This window comes from Choloepus didactylus, chromosome 1 (genome assembly GCF_015220235.1).
Source record: "Choloepus didactylus isolate mChoDid1 chromosome 1, mChoDid1.pri, whole genome shotgun sequence".
Lineage (NCBI taxonomy): Eukaryota > Metazoa > Chordata > Mammalia > Pilosa > Megalonychidae > Choloepus > Choloepus didactylus.
The window spans coordinates 53,081,482-53,100,386 of NC_051307.1; the positions used below are offsets into that span (position 1 = coordinate 53,081,482).

General features: G+C 35.9%; 1 pseudogene; it reads right to left on the reverse strand.

Moving 5' to 3' along the window:
- Nucleotides 1-1,129: 1,129 nt before the first annotated feature.
- Nucleotides 1,130-1,830, reverse strand: LOC119530119 (annotated as a pseudogene).
- Nucleotides 1,831-18,905: the final 17,075 nt, after the last annotated feature.

Sequence of the window (18,905 nt, forward strand, 5' to 3'; positions counted from 1 at the left end):
GGTGAACACATAAATATGTGACCATACAGAGAACCATTGATTGTTTACTTAGGATGGAATGTATGGTGTGTGAACAAAACCACCTTCAAAAAAAAAAGGGTTGTTGACAAAACCTCAAGGGCAATATACTGAGTGAAATAAGCCAGACACATGGGGACAAATATTGCAAGGTCTCACTGATAGGAACTAATTATGATCTGTAAACTCATAGACATGAAATATAAGGTACCAAAATATAAGACGAGGCTTAAGAATGGGGAGCGGTTGCTTAGTATGAGCAGAATGTTCAAGTAGGTTGAACTTAAATGCTTGGAAATGAACAGAGGTGTCAGTAGCAAGATGTGAGAATAACTAACAGTGCCTAATGGTGCATGAATGAGGTGGAAAGGGGAAGTTCAGAGTCATATATGTCATGAGAAGGAAAGTTGGAGTTCAAAAGATGGGAATGTACGAAACTGAATCCTATGGTGGGCAACGTCCATGATTAACTGCAAAAATACTAGAAAACTCTTCCATGAACCAGAACAAATGTATAACAATACAACTAGAAGTTAATAATAGAGGGGCCTATAGGGAAGAAATATATACCTATTGCAAACTATATACTACAGTTAGTAGTATTTCAACATTCTTTCATAAACAGTAACAAATGTACTACACCAACACTACAAGTCAACAATTGAGGGGGTTGGTTAGGGATATGGGAGGATTCCAGCTTCCTTTTCTTTTTTCTTTTTTTTTTTTCTTTTTACATCTTTCACTTTATTTCTTGTCTGGAGTAATGAAAAGGTTCTAAAAATTGAACAAAAATTAAGCGTGGTGATGGATGCACAGCTGTATGAGGGTACTAGGAGCAACTGATTGTACACTTTGGATCTCTTGATAATTGTATGCTATCTGAACAATCCCAATAAAAATTAAAAATAAAAAAATAGGAAACAAAAAATTAAATATTCTCTTTTTAGAAATAAAAAGACAATGATTTTTTTGCAAAATCAAAACAAAAAAAAAACCACTCTAAAAATTGTCTTTTGGCAGAATAGTAAGTATCCAAGTTAAAAATAGGAGAGTCACTTTGTTGACTTTCCAAAAAAATAAAAAGTTGTTTTTTGTTCTACATAAACCTCAGTCACCATTCCTTAGTGGGGATGGGTGGAGGCTCTGGCCCCTGCTCCTCAGGCTTCTCAACAGTTGTTTTCTTATTGCTGCAACAAGGCTCGAATAGATGTGTGTCAATGAGGACTTCCCCAAAATGGCCTTTATAGATAATCCTGCAATATATTTTCTGTCTTTTCCAGTATGTGAGCTCTAAAAAGGAATTAACTGGTGTTTAGTTAGAGCCAGAAGCCATCTCTGCATTTGAGCCATCATCTGACTGGTCATTCTAACAAGGAGACTGGGCTAGGGAGACACTTAAGGCATTTCTGTGAGTATCAGAATTGTGATGTTTAAATTCTTTCTGCAGTTTATTGATCTGGTTGCTCTTTATCCTGTTTCCAGATAGAGTTTTCTCTTTCTTTGGTTTCAGTGTAGTGTTTAGACTGGGTCCTGCCCTTGCATCTACCGAATGGTTCTAGTTTTTTTTTTTTTTTTTTTTTTTTTTTTTGATGCTGCTGGCAGTTTCTACCATCTTTTCACAAGCAAGACACAGGCATTGCAGATATCTCCTGAACGAGTCTCATGTAACCCAAAACAGCTCTGGAAGTCCTCTTCATAGCATTTACTTTCACTGAATCGAGAACTAGAGGACTTAGCCCTGCAAATACAGCAGCCCTCTATACTTTGGTACATCTTTGGCTTGTGAAAACCAAACATCTTTTCTTCTGCGCAATAGTCTGACAGAGACTGCATCTCACGGCTACCAGGAAGCTGGACCTTGAGACAGACCTCCAGCCTGTGGCACGTGGTCTGTCATGTTTAACACAAAAAGCGGTGCCCTCCAGAGTACACTCACTCCCTCGGTGCGAACAAGGCCATTGCCTCCATCCCTAAGTCAACTTCACTGCAATTGGCCCATTTTACTATGTTTTAATGTATGAAGGTATTAATGCTGAGTTTTGCAAAATGTGATAGAAGAATTGCCCTAATAAAACAAAAATCAGGCTATTTATCATTGTAAAGCAAAATCGTCAAGCAAATACATCATAGGCAATGATAAATACATTTATATTCATAGTGAGCCAGGGGAATTTTGTTTTTTATATGAAAATTGTAAATTGATAGTTAGAAATGCCCATAGATTTTTAAAGCAGTTTTATTGAGATATATTCCCATCCTTACAATCTGTCCAAAGTGAACACTCAATGGCTTTTAGTATAATCACAGAGTTCAGCATTCATTACCACAATCAATTTTAGAACATTTTCATTACTCCAAAAAGAAAAACCCCATAACTCTTAGCAATTACCTCTCAATCCCTCCCCAGCCTTACATAACCACTAATCTAATTCCACCTCTACAGATTTATTTATATTTACATTTTATATAAATGTAATCATCAATATGTAGTACTTTGGTGTCTGGTTTCTTTCACTTAGCATAATGTTTTTAACATTTTGTTATCTAGATTAGAGTTGTAGGCTTACAGAAAAGTCATGTAAAAAATACAACATTCCCATATACACTCCTCTTATTGGCACTTTGCATTAGTGTGACACCTTTGTTACAATTGATAAAGAATATTAAAATATTACCAACTATAGTCCATAGTTTACATTAGGTTAATTTTTCCCATATACCACCCTATTACTAACATCTTATAATAGTGCCATACATTTGTTATAATTTTTGAAAGAACATTCTTATATTTGTACTATTAATCAGAGTCTATCATCTACAATAGGATTCACTGTTAGAGTCTCATATTTTATCTTCTAATTTTCCTTCTAGAAATGTACTTGACCCAAAACTTCCCCTTTCAACCACATTCACAAGAATAGTACAGCACCTTCAATTATACTCACAGTAATGTGCTACCATCACCACTATCCAATTCCAAACATTTACAATCAACCTAAATAGAAATTCTGCACAAATTATTTTCCATTCTCTATCCCCAATCTATTCCCTGGTATTCTATATTCTGGATTCTAATTTTTTGTGTGTTTGCTTATTATAATTAGTTCATATCAATGAGATCATATAATATTTGTCTTTTTGTGTCTGACTTATTTTATTCAACTTAATGCCCCCAAGGGTCATCCATGTTGTCACATACATGAGGGCTTCATTCCTTTTTACAGAAGAATAATATTCCATAGCATGTATATACCACATTTTGTTTATCCATTCATCAGTTGATGGACACTTGGGTTGCTTCGATCTTTTGGCAATTGTGAATAATGCCACTATGAACATTGGTGTGAAAATGTCTGTTCATGTCCCTGCTTTCAGTTCTTCCAGGTATATACCTAGAAGCAGGATTGCCAGGTCATATGGCAAACTGTCTTCCACAGCAACTGCACCATTTTATATTCCCAGGAACAGTGAATGAGTGCTCCTATTCTCCACATCCTCTCCAACACTTGTAGTTTTGTTTTCTTAAAAGTGGTCATTCCAGTAGGTGTGAAATGATATTTCATTGTGGTTTTGATTTGCATTTCCCCAATAAATAAATAGTGATGTTGTACATCTTTTCATGCACTTTTTAAGCATTTGTGTTTCTTCTTTGGAAAAATGTCTATTCAAAATTGGGTAAAAATGTCTCTTACCCAATTTTTAATTGCATTCTGTCTTTTTATTGCTGAGTTGTAGGATTTCTTATTTATTCTGGATATTAAGTCCTTATCAGATATGTGGTTTCCAAATATTTTCTCCCATTAGTAGGTTGCCTTTTCACTTTCTTGACAAAGGCCTTTGAAGCACAAAAGTTTTTAATTTTGAGGAGGTCCCATTTATCTATTTTTTTTCTTTCATTGATTGTGCTTTGGTTGTAAAATATAATATACTATTGCCTACCACAAGATATTGAAGATGCTTCCCTACATTTTCTTCTAGGAATTTTATGGTCCTGGTTCTTAAATTTAGGTCATTTATCTATTTTAAGTTAATTTGTGTATAGGGTGTGAGATAGGGGTCATCTTTCATTGTTTTGCATATGGATATCCAGTTCTCCCAGCACCATTTGTTAAAGAGACTATTCTGTTCCAGACGAGTGGACTTGACAGCCTTGTCACATATCAATTGGCCACTGATGTGAGGATCTATTTCTGAATTCTCAATTCAATTCCTGTGGTCAATATATCTTTCTATTGCCCTGTCTTCTAGCTCACAGATTTTTTCATCTGCCTGTTCAAATCTGCTGTTGAATGCTTCTAGTGTATTTTTAGTCTTGCCTATTGTTCCTTTCATTCCCATCATTTCTGTTATGTTTCTTTTTGTACTTTCAAGTTCTTATTTATGCTCACACAGTGTGTTCATAATATCCTTTATCTCTTCAGCCATATTTTCCTTCTTTTTGAATTGCTTTAGGATTTGTTTGAATGTCTTTATTCAGTTGTTCCAAGTTATGTATCTCCTCTGAAGTGTTTATTTGTTCTTTTTACTGGCCATATCTTCCTATTTCTCAGTATGGATTTAAATTTTTTGCTGATGTCTAGGTATCCTATTATCATTATGAGTTTACTTGGAGGGTAGATTTCTCTCTCTTGCCTGGGGTTTTATTGTTGATTGGCTTTGTTTTAAGTCTCATCTTTGACACTTGGTTCAAATTATTCTAGACATTTAGAATTGCCAGTGTTTGATCAGATTTTTTCAGCTCTTCTTCATCTGATTCTTGCCATGGATATGTGGTACAATTTTTAAGATTGCACTATTTGTGCAATTGTTTTACCCCGAGGAGAAAACTTCCTTTCCTGTGTTCCTTGTCTAGGAATCTTGATGTGTTCTGTTTGTTTTTGTTTTATTGCTCTCTAGCTTTTTTAAACACTCTGTCCATTGTCTCTAGCTTATTCTGCCTACTGGGAAAATTCTGAGGGGAGGGTTACTCCAGAGAAGACTTTCCCAAATCAGTATTTTCCAGCCATAACATGGCCAGGGACCCACAAAGAGGGCACAGTACAGATCCAAAGAGCCCTGAGGAGAGGTTCAGGAAAGATGCCCCAAGCCTTTTATGATAACTCCCTGAAGCTGTGCTTTCTTGGATGCCCAATGGACAGTGCTCTTCAGAAAAATGGTTCCCCAGAAGCCTAAGGAGGCACAGTGTCTTTACACCTCCACAGCCTCTGCCCCTTTTGGGGCCAGTGTTGAAACAGTGGCCATGGCTGTCCCTGCCCAGAGTGGGCTGAATCAGCAGCTCAGAGCTATGACCCATGATCATATTTGCTGATCAAGAGCCATGATCAGTTTCAGCCATGCCGTCTAACCCCATTCTTGGGAAAGAGGACTTCCACATCCCTCTCCATCTGCAGCAGCCAGCTAGGAAACAGACCCTGAGGTGGCTTGCCTCAGGAGTGGGAGATGGGCACCAGCATATACCACGAGGCACGCTACTCACAATTCTCTTCCTTGGATGCTGTACAGTGTTCTTCTGGCCTCTGCAGCCCCAGAACATTTGTTTTCAGTCAGTTCCTACCTGTCCACTAGCTGTTGTGGAGGAGGTGTGAGTCCTGGAGCTCCCTACTCTGCTGTCTTCCCAAAAAGTTCCCTTTCCCATAGATTTTTAGTGCACATGGCTCTGTATCATCTTGTCCACATATTTGTCTTATACCAGACCTATGAGAATATTGGTAAGGACCTCTACAGAAGAGGATTTCACATTTTCTTAAGAAATTTGTTTTACTAGTCAACTATTGTGAAGTACATGATACATATAGTCTTTAAGATATAAATTTATCCCATTTGCTTTTGATGTAATGTGAGTGCAAATAGGAAATTAGTTATCCATGCTTCTACAAATATAGGTAGATTTAAAAAATCACTTGAAGATCCCATTTAGCTTTCAACTACCTAAGCTAAGTAATCTTAGTTACTTTAGACTCTTCTTTTTAAAAAATTAATTTTAATTAAAAATCTAACAATGAATATACTCTAATTTCATGTAAGATTAACATCTGCATTTTTTGTTACTCCTAATGTCCTCAGGTGTAGTCACTGACATCAGTTTTGCCTTTAATTTTCCAGCTCTCTTTCTTAGCATTCACATATGTCTATATAACCCTAGAAAATCTGCATGTATGTGTAATGTGTGTAAATATATCTATAAATGTATAAATAAATGTATATATATAATATATAAAATACATACATACATAAATGGGAGATTCTGCCAGTTGCTGAGTGTCTGTTCCAGTTATACATTCTGAACAGGATTATTTCAGGGACACACAGGACCCAAAGTGAGATGGAATTGAGCTAAAATGTATTGATCATTTGACCCCCATAAGCCCCAACTCTCACTGGTAGACCAGAATGACGTTTTGGGTTTCCAGGAATTAGTGTCAGTTCAGACCTGGGACACAGTAATTCCTGAAACATTTAATTATTTCCCTCTCATCAATGCAAAATCATGCTTGTAAATGGTCATAGTTCCCTGTGAGGAAGGCTGGGAAAAAGAGTAACAATATAAACTTTTGTCAGTGTAGTAGGGTCATTCCTGAAGGGGAGCCAGTCCCCCCTTTATTCAAGTAGTTCTGAATCTGCACTGTTATTCACCTATAGCAACTTGCTAAGTTCCATAAGGTCAATATATCTGGATTTATCCTATCCTTTTTTTAAATGGTTGTACATTATTCAATAGCAATTCCCCAAGTAACACATATTTCAATTTTTCCCAGGGTTTTAATGCTGATAGAACAGAAAATAATGCACATTCCCATTTGAACAGGTATGTGTTTCTCTTGGTTAGATCCTAAGAAGTAGAAGGCTGCAGCATAGGGTATATACAACAAATTTGCATAACCACCAGCACTATAGAAATGAAATTTCCATAACATTGAGAGCATTTAGAGATATAAATGGTAAATTAGAAATGTAGGGGATTGGCATTATTGAAAGTATTGCATTTTGTGTTCATGAAAAGAGCTTGCCCTTCTTAGACTACAAGTACCTACCTTCCTGTTGGAGAGGGGAGGGAGTTGTGCATCTGGTTCATCTTCCTACAACCTTGGAAGATGGCCAAAGAAAATTGCTTGGAGAGACTGTTTGGTGGGTGTACTCAAGACCACCCTCAGTACAATGACTTTCTAGGATTCACAGAACTCAGAAAAATTGTTATACACACAGTCATGTTTTATTATAGTAATGGAATACAAATTAAAATAAGCAAAAGGAAAAGTACATGGGGCAAAGTCCAGGAGAAACCAAGTGCAAGCTTCAAGGTATGCTCTCCCAGTGCAGTTTCACAGCCATGGATGAGCTTAATTCTCCCAGCAATTATATGCGACAACACGTGGTGTACTACCAACAAGAGAAGTCCATCCTAATTTTTGTGCATAGGGCTTTTTCCTGGAGGTCAGATACCTTTGCAGCACCTTCGTAACAGACATCAACTTCTCAGATTCTATCCCTTCACAGAAAAAACAGTTATTCGCTATAAACTGCATTGTTAGAATAAGCTATTTGATCAAATTGCTACTGTGTGGCCCAAGGATTCAGGCAAACAAAAATCCTCTTATCAAGCAGATTATTCCAAGGGTTCATAAGTTATCTCCCAGGAACCAGCCAAGAGACAATCCTGAAGACAGCTTTTTGGTGGCTGTGCAAGGTTTGAGAGCCCCAGGCCTGTTGAGTTAGCACTTTCCTGTACAGACTGACATCTGTGTCCCTGGTTAGATGTCTGCATAGAAGTCTGACTCTTCTGTCCTAGTTTATGTGCCTAGAGCAGATAAAGCATCTTGAGCATAGACTGGGCAGTATAATAGCCAGACATGTCACTCTTTCTATTTCCCAGTTCCTGACAGGTACAGAAACTGGAGTTTATTCATAGTTGTCAAAGATACAAGTAGAAGTTGAGATTAAGTACTATAAACTTGTCAAGAACTTTTACAATACAAAACAAGAGGAATGATCATATCAGAGGACTGTACATGAAGCTAGCAGCTCAGAATCTTCATGAAGACAGAACTATCTTTCTCAAAATATAGGAAAGCTGCTTGGAAGTAAGTCCCTTATCAGTGGGCTGACTTGAAGTCATCACCTCCTCACATGTGTTTGCTTTTCTTTTTTTATTGAGATTAATTTATATTCCATAAAATTCACCCATTTAAAGCATACAATTCAGTGTTGTTAGTATTTTTACAAAATTATGTAACCATCACCACCTTCTATTTCCAGGACATTTTTATCATCCTCTTCCCCCAAATGAATCTCACATTTATTAGCAGTCATTCCCTATCTCCCCCTTTCCCCAAACCCTGGTGACCAGTAATTTACAATTTATCTGTATGCATTTGCCTGTTTTGGGCTTTACTTCTAAATGGAATCATAAAATATGTAACTTCTTGTGGCTAGCTTATTTAAATTTGCCTGATGGTTTCAAAGTTTAGTCATGCTGTAGTGTACATCAGTACTTCACTTATTTTTATGGATGAATAATATTTCATTGTATTGATATACCACATTTTGGTTATCTACTCATCAGTTGGTGAATATTTGAGTGTTTTTAACTATTTGACCATTATAAATTATTACTGATATAATGCTTATGAATAAGTTTTTTGATGGACATATATTTTCAATTCTCTTGGCCATTTACCTATGATTGAAATCACTGAGTCAATGGTAACTCTGTTTAACTTTTGGATGAGCTGACTGAACTTACTAAAGTCACTGTACCATTTTAAATTCCTGCTAGCAATGAATGAATTCTCCAATTTCTCCACAACCTTCCTAACACTTGTTACTGTCCATCTTTTTATTATACCATCTTAGTGGATTAGAAGTGGTCTCAGAGTTGATTTGCTTTGCATTTGCCTAATGCTTAATGATGTTGAGCATCTTTTCATTCTTCTTTGGAGAAATATCTATTCATAACATTTTGACATTTTTAAAAATTGGACTATTTGTCTTTTAATTGTTGAGTTAGATTTCAGTGCATATTCTGGACACTAATCATTTTCCAGATATATGATTTTCAAATATGCTCTTCCCTTCCATGGGTTATCTTTTTGCTTTCTTCATAGCATCCTTTGAGGTACAAGCACTTTAATTTTGATGAAGTCCAGCTCATTTTTTTTTTGGTTGTTTGTGCTTTGGGTTCATGTCTAAGGAAGCAGTGTCTAATCCTATATCATGAAGATTTATGCCTATGACTTCTTCTGAGATTTGTTTAACTTTAGCTCTTACATTTAGGACATGAATCCTGATTGAGTTAATTTTGTATGTAATATGAAGTGGGATCCAAATTCATTATGTTGCTTGTGGGTATCCCGTTGTCCCAGCACATTTTTTGTTAGAAACACTCTTTATTTACTCCAGTGAATTTTCTTGGCACTGTTGTAAAAAAGTCAATTCACCATAAATGGTTTATTTCCAGCAATTCAGTTCTATTCCATTGATCATGTCTGCCCAAACTGTCCTCATTACCCAAAGATTACCCAAGCTATATAGCACTATGTTTTAAAGTCAAGAAAGAGTAAGTCTTCTGTGGTTATTTTGGGTCCCTTACATTTTCATATGCATATTAGGATTAGCTTGTAACATTCTGAAAAGAATATAGTTAAATTTTGATAAGAAGTGCATTGAACCTATAGATCAAATTGAGGAATATGTCCACCTCAACAATATTAAATCCTCCAATCAATGAATACTGGATATCTTTCCACTTCTTTAGATTTTCTTTAATTTCTTTCAATGATGTTTGGTGATTTTCAGTGTAGAAGTCTTGACCTCCCTTTCCCAAATTTATTCTAAAGTATTTTATTTTTTGATGCAACTTTAAATGGAAATTTTTCTTAAGTTTTGCATTGTTCATTGTTAATGCGCTTAAATACAATTGATTCTTTTAAATAATGAACATGTATCCTGCAATCTTGCTGACCTTGTTTATTAGCTCTACAGGCTTTTTTTTTTTTTTTTTTTTTTGTAAATTCCTCAAGATTCTATGTATTGTCTATATTCAAATCATATTATCTGTGAATAGAGACAATTGTACTTCTTGCTTTCAAATTTAAATGCATTTTTATATATTTTTCTTTCCTACTTATTGTTTAAAATGTCCAGTGAAATATTGAGTAGAAGTAGCAAGAGCAAGCATCTTGTTTTTTGTCTCTGATCTTAAGAGTAAAGCTATTAGATTTTCATCCTAAAGTGTTATTAGCTATGGGTTTTTCATAGATGCACTTTATCTGGTTGAGGATGTTCCCTTCCTTGTCTAATTTGTTGAGTGCTTTTATCATGAAAGTATTTTGGATTTTTTTCAAGTGCTTTTTTTGTGTCTGTTAAGATCATCATATATTTTTGTCCTTTATTCTAATAATATGGTGTTGTACACTGACATTCATATGTTGGTCCAGCCATATAATCCTGAGTTAAATAAGCCTAGATTATAGTATATATTCCCTTTTATGTATTTTGGATTTGTTTTTCTAGTATTTTGTTGATGATTTGTGCATCTATAAACATAAGGGGTATTGGTTTGCAGTTTTCTAGTGATGTATTTGTCTAGTTTTGGTATCAGGACAATAATGGCCTCATAGGATAAATTAGGAAGTGTTTCCCCTTCAAATTTTACGGAAAAGTTCATGAAGGATGGTGTTAATTCTTCTTTAAATGCTTGATAGAATTAACCAGTGATGTGATCTGTTCCTGGGACTTTGTATCTAGGGAGTTGTGCCAGTTTGAATATATTGTGTCCTCCAAATGCCATTATCTTTGATGTAATCTTGTGTGGGCAGATGTTATCAGTTTTGATTAGATTTCTTTGAGTGTTTCTTTGGAATGCGCCCCACCCAGCTGTGGGTGATGACTCTGATTGGATATTTCCATGGAGGCATGGCCCCACCCATTTAGGGTGGGCCTTGATCAGTGGAGCCATATAAATGAGCTGACGGGCAGAGGGAATGGAGTGCAGCTGTGCGTGATGCTTTGAAGAGGAGCTATAGCCAAGAAGGATGCTTTCAAGAAAGCATAGGAGCTGCAGATGACAGACAGTTTGAAGACAGCTGCTGAAAGCAGACTCTTGCTCCAGAGAAGCTAAGAGAGGACAAATACCCCAAGTGCAACTAAGAGTGACATTTTTGAGGAACGGCAGCCTAGAGAGGAACGTCCTGAGAGGAAGCCATTTTGAAACCAGAACTTTGGAGCAGGCACCAGCCATGTGCCTTCCCAGCTAACAGAGGCTTTCCGGACGCCATTGGCCATCCTGCAGTGAAGGTACCTGACTGTTGATGTGTTTACCTTGGACACTCTATGGCCTTAAGACTGTGACTGTGTAACCAAATAAACCCCCTTTTATAAAAGCCAATCTGTCTCTGGTGTTTTGCATTCTGGCAGCATTAGCAAACTAGAACAGGAGTTTTCTAAAAAAATTATTAATTCAACCAATGTGTGTGTTATAGGTCTATTCAGATTTCCATTTTCAGTAGTTTTTGGCTTTCTAGGAATTCTTCCATTTCATCTACATTTTCTAATTTATTGTCATATAGTTGTTCATAATATTCCCTTTTAATCATTTTTATTTCTTTAAAGTCAATAGTGATGACTTCTTTTTCATTCATGATTTTAGTAATTTTAATATTCTCTCTTTTGTTCTTGGTCAATGTACTAAAGTTTTCTCTTTTTAAAGAACTCACTTTTGGTTTCATTGATTTTCTGTATCATTTTTTTGTTCTCTATCTCATTTTATTCTGCTGTAGTATTTGCTATGTATAATCTCATTTGATCTGCTCTACTATTTGCTGTGTATTTGTCCCTGCCTAGTTTGTGTTTAGTTAGGTTTTTTTTTTTTTTTTTTTTTTTTTGGTTTCTTAAAGTGGAAGGTTAGGTTTTGATTTGAAATATTTCTTCTTTTCTAATATATGGATTTATAGCAATACCTCTCCCTCTAAGCATAGCTGTATCCTACAAGTTTTGGTATATTGTGTTTTCATTTTCATTCATCTCAAAGTATTCTCTAATTTCTCTTATGATTCTTTGACTCATTGGTTTTGTGTGTGGTTTACTTCTACATATTTTTGATTTCTAAATTTTCTTCTATATTGATTTCTGATTTCATTGAACTATGTTCAAAAATCATACTTTTTAAGATATCAATTCTCTGCATTTATTGAAGCATTTTTATGGTCTAGTTTGTGATATATTCTGGCAGTATCAATTAACATTTTAATTTATTACAATCTGGTTCAGATTAACAACTCAAAATTTCAGTTGTTTACAAAATATTTTCTCCTCAAAATATATATATCTCCATTGCTTCCACCTCCCTTGTGCTATTAATGTTGAGAAAATCACCTCTACATGCAATGTATGCCCATTAGCACAGATTTATAGTTTTTGCTTTATGCAGTTTTCCTCTAAATGAGATAAGAGAACAAAAAGAATTTATGAACAAAAATTACGTTTATACTCTCCTTTATATTACCAATATAGTTACCTATAACAGTACTCTATTTCTTCATTTGAGTTACTGTGTAGCATCCTTTCATTTCTGCCTTCATTATTTCTTGTAGGGTAGATCTGCTAGCAAAGAATTTTCTCATTTTTTTTTTTGTTTGTTTGTTTTCTGGGGATGTCTTACCTTCTCTTTTGTAGTATAGCTTTCTTGATAAGGAGTTCTTGGTTAACATTTTTCTCTTTCATCACTATGAATATATCATTCCAGAATCTGCATGGTTTCTGATGTGAAATCAGCTGTTAATCTTCTAGAGGATCATTCAGACATCATGGGCTGCTTCTCTCTTACTTCTTTCAAAATCCTCTATTTGTCTTTGGCTTTTGAACTTTTGATTATTATGTGTCTAGGTACAGATCTCCTTGAGATTATTCTACCTGGAGTTTGTTGAAATTCTTGGACATGTAGATTAATGTTTTTCATAAAATTTGGGCAGTTTTGGCCATTATTCCTTCAAATATTACTCCATACCCTTTTTAATTCTGCTCTCTTTCTGAGATCCCTATTATGCTTATATTATGCATTCTTGATGGTGTCACACAGGTCTCTGAGGCTCTGTTAATTTTTCTTCATTTTATTCTTTCTCTTGCTCCAATTGGATAATCTCAATTGACCTATTAAGTCTTCTGGTTCTTTCTTCTTCCAACTCAAATCTGCTGTTGAGGCCCTCTATTGAATTTTTCTTTTCAGTTAGTTTACTTCTCACTGCTTGAATATCTATATACTTTTAAATTAATTCTATCCCTGTATAGCTGTTCTATATTTGGTGAGACATCATTCTCATGTTTTTATTTAGTTCTATAGATGTGGTTTCCTTTAGTTTTTTTAAACATATTTAAAATAGCTTGTTAGAATACTTGTCTATAAAGCTCAATATTTGGGCTTCCTGAGGGCAGTTTCTATTGATTGATTTTTACCCCATGTTTTGGCCAAACTTTCTTGTTTCATTGCACACCTAATAAGTTTTTGTTGAAAGCTATACACTTTAAATATAATATGTCAACTCTGGAAATCAGGTCTTTTGTTGTTGCTATGTGTTGCTATTCTTGCTGTTTGTTTGTTAAGTGATTTTCCTGAACTGATTATGTAAAAATAATATTCTTTTTTTTATGTGTAGCTATTGAAATCTCTGTTTGGTTAGTTTAATGGTCAGTTAATGTTTGTACAAATATTTCTTTAAATGGAACCTGTAAGTCTCCCAACCTGTGCCAAGGGACAATTTGTGTGTGTGTTGCAGAATGCATTCAATGCTCAGGCAACCAGTTTAAAACACTACTTAGCCTTCATGTCCTTCTTGCCTAGAGCCTTAAGTCTGCCAGCAGCAAGACATTAGGCCTTCTCAAGGCTTTCTTAGGTATGTGCACAGCCCTGGCCAGCTACACAGCCTTATACATGTACATGGTTTTCTAGATTTCCAGGAATATTTTGGAGCTTCTGAAATTCCCTATAGACATCTCATTTCCTAGGTTCCCTTTTAAGTATTTTGGACTGTTGGTTGTTTGCCCCAGATGTTATAGAGCCTCATACAGCTGCAATGCTAAACAATTGCCACTGTTTTTGTATGTTTGTTTTAAAAAATTCCCTTGGATTAAAGTCTGTTCTCATTGGTAAAGTCTGCGAGTCATGCAAAATAAGCCAAGTTTCATATGTGGAATTTTCCATAGAACTATTAGGTAAAATTAAGACAGTTTTCTGGGAATGAGGTTCTGGAGGAACTGCAGTTTCACTGGATCCTCTCTGATGGCTGGTAGGGTCTGGCTTTCACTGTGATTGTGAGGCTGCTGGTGTTCCAGGCTACCAGGGAGTTAGCTGGGTTAGAGGCATGGGGATGATGATAGAGCAAGGAAAAATTTCACAACATTTATTGTTCTTACTTAGATTCATCCAGTTTCCTTGAATAAATGTTCCCCAGATTACTGAAATCTTTTTTTATAGTTTCCAGAGTTCTGAAAAATGTTGATTTTGATGATTTTTGCCAGTGTTCTCACTGCTTTCATGGAGGAGAGTACTTTCAGAAGTCCTTACTCCATTGTTCCATTGCTCCTATCCTCCACATCCATTTTTTTTTCCCACATGGATTTTTAAGCAATGTCAGTGATGATGATAGGCAGAAGGAACAAATCAATATTTCCAGGTTGATTTGTGAGGCAATATGTACCCCTTCTCTCTCCTGCTTGCCCTGCACCATAGTAGTTATTACAGAGGACAATGAAAGAAAGTATATATGTCACTTTTTCTTCACACTTGGGATTAGGTCTTCATTTTTAAAGCTTCGTTGGCTAAGTTATCACATTTACTCTCTCTATATAGTTCAGATTTAGTGTTTCAAGTGCTATGAAAATTCCTGTTGTGGTTTTAATTGAGGTTCAATGAATTGATGGATTAATTTGGTAAGAATTAATCTATTTTACAATAATAAGGTTTTCCACCCATTAACATTGTACATCTCTGCATTTATACAATTTTTAATGTCTTTAATCAAGTTTTGTAATTACCTTTAAAAATTTCTTGCATATTTCTTGTTAAGTTTATTCTTAGTTCCATATGGCTATTTTATTTGTTGTGAATGAATTTTTAAAATCTAGTATAATTTTATTTTATCATTACAGTTGATTTTTGATAGCTGATCTTTTAGATATCTACCTTTCTTATTTCTTTTATAAATGAAAATAGATATTTTTCAGTTTTCCTCCTTGAGCTCAAATGAATGATTGTATTTTCTATAAATAATGGCAGCTTTACCTTTCTTTAAAATCTTTATGTCTCTAAATTACTTTTTTTGTATTGCGATTATTTACATACCACACAATTATCCAAAGATCCAAAGTGCACAATCAATTACCCCAAGTACCATCATACAGCTGTGTATCCATCACCACAATTATTTTTTTTTCAATTTTTAGAACATTTTCATTACTCCAGAAAAGAAATAAAGACAAAAAAAGGAAACTCAAATCCTCCCATACCCCTAACCACCCCCCTCCATTGTTGATTCATAGTATTGGTATAGTACATTTGTTACTGTTGATGAAAGAATGTTAAAATACTACTAACTGTAGTATAGAGTTTGCAATAGGTATATTTTTTCCCTATATGCCCCTCTATTATTAACATCTAGTTATAGTGTCATACAGTTGTTCTGGTTGATGACAGAGATTTCTAATATTTGTACAGTTAATCATGGTCATTGCCCACCACAAGGTTCACTCTTTTATACATTCCCATCTTTTAACCTCCAGCTTTCCTTCTGGTGACATATGTGACTCTGAGCTTCCCTTTTCCACCACATTCACGCACCATTCAGCACTGTTAGTTATTCTCATAATGTGCTACCATCACCTCTGTCCATTTCCAAACATTTAAATTCAACCTAGATGAACATTCTGCCCATTTCTTTAGCCTTGTTCTGTATCCTGGTAACTTGTATTTCTTGTTTATGAGTTTACTTGTTATTATTAGTTCATATCAGTGAGACCCTGCAATATTTGTCCTTATGTGTCTGGCTTATTTCACTCAATATAGTGCCCTCAAGTTTTCATCATAAACCCATTTTTTTTTAAAGACAATTTTGTTCACACACCATACATTCCATCCTGAGTAAACACCTGATGGTTCCCTGCATAGTCACATAGTTATATATTCACCACCATCACCACTATCTATATAAAGACATCTCCATTTCTTCCACAATGCAGGAGGAAGAGTCAAAGAAAGTAGAGAGATGGAAGAAAAAGGAAAAAGAAAGAGAAATAAATGACAGCTGGGAAGCAACAAAAGGAAAGATAGCATTAAACTAAAGTAGAATAGAGTCAGACAACATTACCAATGCCAAGAGTCCCATATCGCTCCCTTATAACCATTCTCTTATAGGCATTTAGCTTTGGTTTATTGCCTTTGTTACATTAAAAGAAGTGTAATACAATGTTTCTGTTAATTTTAGTCTCTAGTTTGCATTGATTGTATTTTCCCCCAATGCTTCCCTATTTTTAACACCTTGCAAGACTGACATTCATTTATTCTCCCTCATGAAAAACATATTAGTACCGTTTATCACAATTGTTGAGCACTCTAGGCTTCACTGAGTTATGCAGTCCCAGTCTTTATCTTTCCTTTTTCCTTCTGGTGTCCAACATGCTCCTAACCTTCTCTTTCAACCATAATCACAGTAATCTTTGTTCAGTGTACTCACATTGCTGTGCTACCATCACCCAAAATTGTGCTCCAAACCTCTCACTCCTGTCTTTTCCTATCTGTTTGTGGTGCTCTCTTTAGTATTTCCTTAGAGCAGGTATTTTGTTCACAAACTCTGTCATTGTCTGTTTGTCAGAGAATACTTTAAACTTTCCCTCATATTTGAAGGACACTTTTCACTCCACTTTCTTCTTGCCTCCATGGTTTCTATTGAGAAATCTGCTCATAGTCTTATCAAGCTTCCTTTGTATGTGATGGATCATTTTCCTCTTGCTGCTTTCAAAATTCTCTCTTTGTCTTCGCTGTTTGAAAATCTGATTATTAAGTGTCTTGGCATAGGCCTATTCAGAGCTATTCTGTTTGGGGTATGCTGTGCTTCTTGGATCTGTAATTTTATGTTTCTCATAAGAGATGGGAAATTGTCATTGATTATTTCCTGTATTATTGCTTCTGCTCCTCTTCTCTTCTCTTCTCCCTCTGGGACACCCATGACACATACATTCAAGCATTTCATGTTGTCATTCAATTCCCTAAGACATTGCTCATATTTTTCCATCTTTTCCCCATCTATTCTTTCATGTGTAGGATTTCAGGTGTCTTGTTCTACAGTTCCTGAGTATTTTCTTCTGCTTCTTGAGATCTGCTGTTTTATGTCTCCATTGTGTCTTTCATCTCTTGTGTTGTGCCTTTCATTTGCATAGATTCTGCCAGTTGTTTTTTCAAACTTTCAATTTCTACCTTATGCACACCCAGTATTTCCATTATATGCTTCATAACTTTTGCTATATCTTCTCTAAATATTTTGAATTGATTTAGCTTTAATGGTTTCAATTCCTTTATCTCAGTTGAAGTGTAAGTTTGTTTTTTTGATTGGGCCATAGTTTTGTTTTTCTTTGTGTAGGTTGTAGTTTTCTGTTGTCTAGGCATCTAATTTCTTTGGTTACCCCAATCAGGTTTTCCCAGACCAGAAATGGTTCAGGTCCCAAAAGGAGGAAATATTCAGCACCAGGTTTCCCTGAGGATATGTCTTAGAAGATTGACACAGCCTGTGAGGCCTAAAGGCACTGTGCTTTTCCTAACCTGCACAGCAGTTGGCGCCTGTCAGCCTGTTTCTCCTGACTGGTGTAAGGAGGTGTGGCCCTTCTATTCTCAGCTTAAGTTGCTTCTCATTTGATTGTTTTCCCCCAGGCCCTGGGGTCTGTTTCTGAATGGAAGGCAGGTAGTAGAGCTGGGTACCACCTCTTTTCTCTTAGGGAAGATGCATCCCCTAGGGAATTTTCATTTGCATTTAAATAGGCTCTTTGTCTCTCTGACTCTGCTATCTCCACCCTTGTCTGGGTCAGAGTGCTGTGAACTGAAAATGACTGAGTCTCCACTGCAGAGCACTGCAAAATGAAAATAGCTGAGGCTTTCTCCACTGAGCTGCCTAGGTTGAGAGAGAGAAAAAGGAAAAGAAAGCTCCCTTTCAGGGTCAGTCCACAGGCCCCAGTTTCACCTGTCAGCCAGAGATAGCACCCAGGCCTTTGGGCTCCCTTTTCCAAGACAGAGAAGTCACCTGGCTCTTCAAGGTCAGTTGTCACTAAAAGCCTCTGCTTGTTGGGGACTTGCAACTTGCATTGAGCAGTCCACATTTGCCAATTAAAACCCCAGGTGGAGCTGGACTGAGGGATATTCACTTGTTCAGAGAGTGCTGCTCTCTATCACAGCGAGACTTTGCAGTTTGTATTGCCATGGTGGGAGGAATCTCCTGGCTTGCATCTGCAGTTTCTACTCACAGATTCCATGCAGCAATCTCAGGCATTCCTCTCAGTCCAGGTTGGTGTACAATGTTTGGACAGTCATGGTTGACCCCTATCAGTTTTTCCAGGTCATTTACCAGTTGTCACTGGTTGTTTATTAGTTGCTCTGGGGGGACTAACTACTTTCCACTCCTCTCTATGCTTCCATCTCCCCTCTCTGAATTATTTTTTGAATTAAATAAAATATTAAAAATTGTGCTGATAAGGGCATCCTTACCTTATTTCTATTTCCAAAGTTTTATCCTTAAAGAATGAATTGTTTAGAAGAATGCAGATAATCTGTATCAGGTTAAGAAAGCACCCTTACTTTGCAGAAAAATTTTAACATGAGTGTTAATTCTGTCTTTTTCAGCACCTATAAAGAAGAT